This window comes from Carettochelys insculpta, chromosome 4, assembly GCF_033958435.1.
Source record: "Carettochelys insculpta isolate YL-2023 chromosome 4, ASM3395843v1, whole genome shotgun sequence".
NCBI lineage: Eukaryota > Metazoa > Chordata > Testudines > Carettochelyidae > Carettochelys > Carettochelys insculpta.
In genome coordinates this window covers 40,981,564-40,987,563 of record NC_134140.1, presented here as the reverse complement: position 1 = coordinate 40,987,563, position 6,000 = coordinate 40,981,564, and the positions used below count along the sequence as shown (strand labels likewise).

The window sequence follows — 6,000 nt, the reverse complement described above, 5'->3', positions numbered from 1 at the left end:
TTACTGGCTTGATGAAATCTTACAATAAAGTATACCACCTGTTTGTGCTACAAGCCCTGTTTTATGGTAGTCTAACCTGAGATTTATCAGAGAGGTAGCCGTGTTAGTCTGTAGTGGCTTGCAATTTACAAAGATAGTTTCTCTGTTTTGGGTTTTAATATCTCCCCATTAGACAGTGACAATGGCTCACATCCCCCTGTCTGATCTGACTTGTTTTTCCTCTTTTGATAAGTACTGTTGATACTGGGCCATTTCCACCCTGCTGAATAGATCTTGTCAGCTCTGGTCCTCCCTCTTATTGGGGCCCCACTCTTTAAATACCCCTCTGTAACCACCACCCCCCCATTCATGCATCTGATGAAACGGGTCTTTGCCCACAAAAGCTTATGCTCCAGAATACCTGTTAGTCTATAAAGGGCCACAGGACTTCTTGTTGTTCTCTAACCTGAGACTAGCACCTTTAGCTGTGTCATCTACCTCACAGCATGACACTAGCATGTATTAAAATGACTAAATACCCATCATTATTTATAGTAGTAATATTTAAAATGAGCATGCTTCTGAAAGATGCCAAATTCATAATATTGGATATTACAGACTTCTCTCTTTATGCACACACTGGGGGCAGCAGAGAGAGTAAAAGTGAGTATTCTGAGGGACAGGATGGTGGAGATATGGCTTCCTCACAAGTCACCAACCAGCAGTATTAGCTAGACACAATGTGAATTCCATACTGCATCTTCTAAAATACTGATATGGCTTACTCCCCTCGCAAATAGGTGCCCTCTGTACAACTTCTGCTTCATAGTGGTGTGTCTGAGTCACATTTTCTTCCTCGTGCACCTCTTGGGGAGTGCAGTTATACATTGTCCGACACTCAGGGTTTAAAAAAAGCACCCTGCAATAGTTTACTCTTAATCATATGTGTTCCAGTCCTGAAAACATTTATGTGCTCAGCTTTAAAAACATGAGTATTCTCTACAGAACAATCATGGTTATGTCATCTGACCTTCTTTTACAATCAAACAAGTGAAACACAGCTTTGCAAATGTCTGTTTAGATAAATAGCATAAGGAAGAGAGAGGACATTTCTGCACATGGCACTCAAAAAGATCTTCCAGAAGATCTTCCTGAAGAGTGCACCTACACGTCAAACAGGACCTCAAAAGAGCCACCCCTTCTTCCGGAAGAGAGCATCTACACATGCAATGGCACTATTTCGGAAGAACAGGGCAGGAAACAGCACGGACAGGATCGCACAGCCAGGGAGCCCTTCTGGGGCCTCTGGCCACACAGCACCTTAAAGGGCCCCACCCAAACAGCCATTCCCTGCAAATGCTGCCGAGGCCAGCCAAGTCTGTGCCCAGCAAGCCAGACCCAGGTCCCTGTCCAGCGCCCACAGACCAGCAGGCATGGACACCCAGCAGCCACAGGACAGCAGGCTTGCCCTCATCCGCATGCTAACCACCTTCCTCAGCCTCCTGTGGAGGCAGAGGCCCAGGCCCATGGGTCCTGCACCCCCACCTCCCCTGCTGGGCCCCCTCCAACTGGTCCAGCATGTCTGGACCCATGTCACCAGCACAGAGTGGTGGGACAGGGTCAACATGGGGGAGTGGGACAATGACTACTGGCTGAAGAACCTGTGGTTGAAGAAAGAGACCTTCCTCGAGATCTGCAGCTGGCTCACATCCATCCTACAATGCCAGGATACCTGTATGAGGCTGGACCCCTCCCCAGACAAGCGCAAGGCCATCGCCACATGGAAATTTGCCACCCTGGATAGCTACCAATCCATCGGGCAGCAGTTTGGGGTGGGCACATTCACCACGGGGACCGTCGTCCTCCAGGTAAACCCTGTCCCAGACCCTGCCCCACTGGCAGGGAGGGGGCTGGCAGGCTCAGAGGACCCCAGGCACTGATCAGGAGGGAGCAAGGCCAGGGGGGGCAGGCAGGCCTAGCCCAGAAGGGATACCACATGTCTGCTGCTGGAGGGGTCCCTCAGCTGGAGGGCCCGGTAGGGAGGGAGGGAGTGGAAAAGGAGGGGGGCAGGGACCCCTTCATGTATGCCCACAAGTGTGCCCATTCCCCTGCAGGTTGTGAAGCCATCAACCACATGCTGGTGCAGCAGCTGGTAACATCAGGGACCTGGACGCAGTCGTCGAGGGCTTCGCTGTGCTCAGGTTCCCTCAGTGCTTCAGGGCGATCAACAGGACACATACTCCCATCAGGGCTCCAGACCACAGTGGCAGCCAATACATCAACCACATGGGGTACCACTTCATTGTGCTCCAGGCAGTGGTGGATGTCCAAGGGAAGTTCATAGACATTTATGTTGGCTGGTTGGGCAGGGCATATGATGCAGGGATCCTGCAGAATTCCACCCTGTTCCTCAGGATGGAGGCTGGGACATTTGTGCCCCAGCAGGAGCACGCCATTGGGGATCTCATGATGCCTTTTTGCCTCATGGGCAACCCATCCTACCCACTCAAGCCCTGGTTGATGTGCCCATACATGGGACACTCCACACCCTCCCAGGAGCTGTTTAACACCCAGCTCACACGGGCCCAGTATCCTGTTGAGCGCGCTCAGTGTGTTCAGGTGTCTCCTCATGTGCCTCGAAGTGGGGATGGAGAACATCCCGCAGGTCATGGCCGCCTGCTGCACGTTCCACAACCTCATCGAGGTATGTGAGGGGACCCTGCCCCAGGGCTGGATGGCAGAGCTGGCCCCCTGCTACCAGCAGCCCGCTGCTGCCCCTGACCAGCGGCTCGACCGTGACGGGCTCCAGATCTGGGAGGTGCTTTGGGAGGCATTCAGCCTAGGGGACTACTAACCCCCGCACCCCTCCCCACAGGCCCCCCTACATACACACCCTTGAGCAAACCCCACGCCCCCCAACTTCCCACCCTCTCCCACAGCAACCAGGAACACAGGAGGTGCTGAATGCTAACATATATTTAACCTTGAACCATTAACAACATGAGAAATGTATATAGTAAATGGTGACTAATAAAACTAACAACCAAAACCTGATAGGGAGTGAACAATACACATGGGGGTAAGGGGCCAGGGGCACCTATACCTGGATGGGGACTGGGGCAGAATTGTTGGGGGGCCCTAATCAAGGGATGGGATGGAAGGCTGTGAGCCCTGGCACCCACGGGTGCCCCTCTCACCCCAGGTGCGCGGTCCCCTGTGGGCTCTGATGGGGCTGGAAGCACTGGCAGGTAGGGCCAGTCAGCATCTAGCCCAGCCTCAGCAGAGGGGCCAGAGGAGGGAGGGTTGTGGCTCAGGTGACCCTCCACAGGCCCACCATGGCCACAAGTCATGCTGTGAGGGTGCCCCTCCCTCAGCACAGCATCGGGCAGGCTCAGAAGCAGTAGGGCAGCCAGGGATTCAGGATCATGGTCTGGGGGCACAGGAGCAGCTGAGGAGCCAGCGGGGGGGTGCTCGGGGGGCAGTAGCAGAGGCCTCAGGGGGCACTGTGGGGGAGACCTCAGGGGAGACCTCCGGGGGGCTGGGGAGGCAGCTGGAGGGGCTAGGGCCTGGCCTGCTAGAGTCCCGCACATAGTGCAAAGCATCCCCACCACCTCCCCCATGTGTCCCGCCTCCACTGCAGCTCGGCCTCGTCGAGGGCCAGACGTCTTTCAGTGAGAGCATTCTGCTGGCTGAGGTCCACTGCGTAGGCTGCGACCTCTTCCTTGTGGTGGCTGCAGTGGGTCCGATGCACCCATGGCCTCTGAGCAGCGGGGGCTAGTGCATGCCCAGCTGGTGGGCTGCTGGGTACTCTGGCCTGGATGGGGCTGGCAGGTCCCGGGCTCCTCGTCCAGCTGCCTTGGCCCTCAGATGGTACCACTGTTAAGAGAGAGAGGGTGGGGGTAGAGGGGGAACTCAGTGCCACATCTGGGACCTGGGTGGCATAGCGCCAGTCTCCCTAGCTGGTTAACCCCTCCATGGACACAGGGGACAGGCACGTGCCAGGGGAGACCGCCATGCAGGCTTGTGTGCGCTCATTGCAGCGGTCACTGGGGCATGATGCCAGAGCTGGGGTGCTATCCACAGTGGCCCACCCTAGCAATGGGTTTGTGGGCTGGGGGGACTCGGCCATGGGGGGGTTCCAGATGCTCTGCTGCCCAGAGGAGGCCTCAGCGTGCTAGGAGGGTGCTCTATGTGAGAGGGGGCCAGGTGCTGCTCACAGGCGTGGGTGTGCCCTGGGCCCTGACCAGGGACAGCCTTTAGGGCTTTGGGGCCTGGGGCTGGGGCCCGAGTGTCCCCCTCCCCACACTGTACTTTTCCACTGTACGCACTTGCCTGAGGTGGCCTCGTATATGTCAGGTGATGCCCAACTGGAGGGGCCATGGCTGCTGCCAGTGGAGGGCACTGTGATGGTGAGGTACCGGTCTCTGGACTCCCCATCAGCTGGGACATCCACAGTGGCGGATCCCTCATCCTCTTCCTCTGGTGCAGCAGGTGGCTCGGTTGTGGCTGTCTCCATGGTGACGTGGGGTGGGGAGGTGTCATCCGCAGCCAGGAGGTCCCACAGCTTCCGGTAGAAGGGGTAGCTGTCAGGGGCATGGCCAGATCTGTGGGCGCTATCCCAGGCCCACATGTGCCCCTGCCACAGCTTGTTCACTTTGCACCACACTTGTTCTGGTGTCCAGGAGGGGTGGCCAAGGGCAGCCAGGCCGTGGACAAGGCAGGTGAAGGCTGGAGCATTCCTCCGGCACCCACTGGTGTCCCAGAGGACCTCCTCATCACTCTAAAGCCCCAGGAGCTGTGGCTCAGTCCAGGAGGGGGCCCTTCATTTTGGAGCCTGGTCAGGGTCCTGGCTGCCCTCATCTGGGTTCCTGGGGCCCCCCTGGGCACTATGGGGTGTTGGCTGGCTAGCCGTCCCTGCGGGTCAGGACTTGCTGGGCACTGCGGGGCCTTGGGGGAGTTTGCCAGGCAGCTCTGCACGTGCTGCCTGTCTCACAATCTCAGCTTCCTGCCATGAGGTCTCCAGGTCCTTGCAGCTTTAAAGGCTGCAAGGGCCTTGGGACATATGGGTTCGCTGAGGATGTCTAGAGTGGCCCCACTCTCCAGCAGGGTGCCGCCATGGAGGACTGCTTCTTTCAGAAGAAGCAGTCTGGGAACATCTACAAATGCCTTCTTCTGGTAGAATCTTCCAGAAGAAGGTCCTCTTCCTGATTCTGAAACGGAATACCAAATCTGGAAGAGGGGGCACCTTCTTCTGGAAGAAATCCAAAAGAGCGCCTTGCATATGTAGATGCTCCTCAGATCTTCTGGAAGAAGGCACCGTTCTTCTGGAAGATCTTGCCTGTGTAGAAACGGCCACATAGTCCTAATATTTTCGTGTAGGTTCTGATCTTGGAAGATGAGGCCAACACTGAACCTTACAGGATCGTGCTCTGTGTTTGGAAATGCAAGCATGATCCAAGTATCAACACATACATAGCTAGCCAATCTACAATGGAAACTAGTTTTAGCCAATATTCTGTTGGGCATATTTTGATGCCTCTTCTGAAAGCTGTGCAAGTCTAGAAGCTGTTCAAGATTATAAACTATTGGCTGTAGACACTATGAAATCCTTAGTCCAAGCCTTTGATTCAAAATCAATAATCTAGCTAGATTCTTGAGGAACAAAGAAAGGAAGTCTGAATCACTTAAAGTAGTCCAGATATCTTAACTGTGAGTGTGCATGTATTCAAACAATTGGGCTTCTCTTGGTTTAATTTTAATGGTGGGTGTTTTTTTGTTTGCTTTTCTCTTTTTTTGTGTTTTGTGTAAGTGCAAAGTGGTAAGAGTTTTCATCTCCATTTTATTGATGCTCAGCATTAGCTTCAGCTTAACTAAAACTGTCTGAGAATTAAACAGATTTGGCTTTATTTTTTGATGTTTCAGGACCAAAAAGTACCGAGTTATACTGTTTTGCTTATTGCAGTGTGTCTGTATCTAGTTTTGGATAACTGTGTACAGTTTCTTTGTCAGTGAAGCCACCCA

The 6,000-nt window shown here is 54.3% G+C and overlaps 1 long non-coding RNA gene across 1 annotated transcript in view; it reads right to left on the bottom strand.

Moving 5' to 3' along the window:
* Nucleotides 1-4,421: 4,421 nt before the first annotated feature.
* The window catches only part of LOC142012009 (uncharacterized), a 72,459-nt gene continuing 70,880 nt past the window's right edge, over nt 4,422-6,000 (bottom strand). The window contains exon 3 of the long non-coding RNA XR_012645244.1: nt 4,422-4,543. This is a non-coding gene — a long non-coding RNA (uncharacterized LOC142012009). The remainder of the gene's footprint in view (nt 4,544-6,000) is intronic.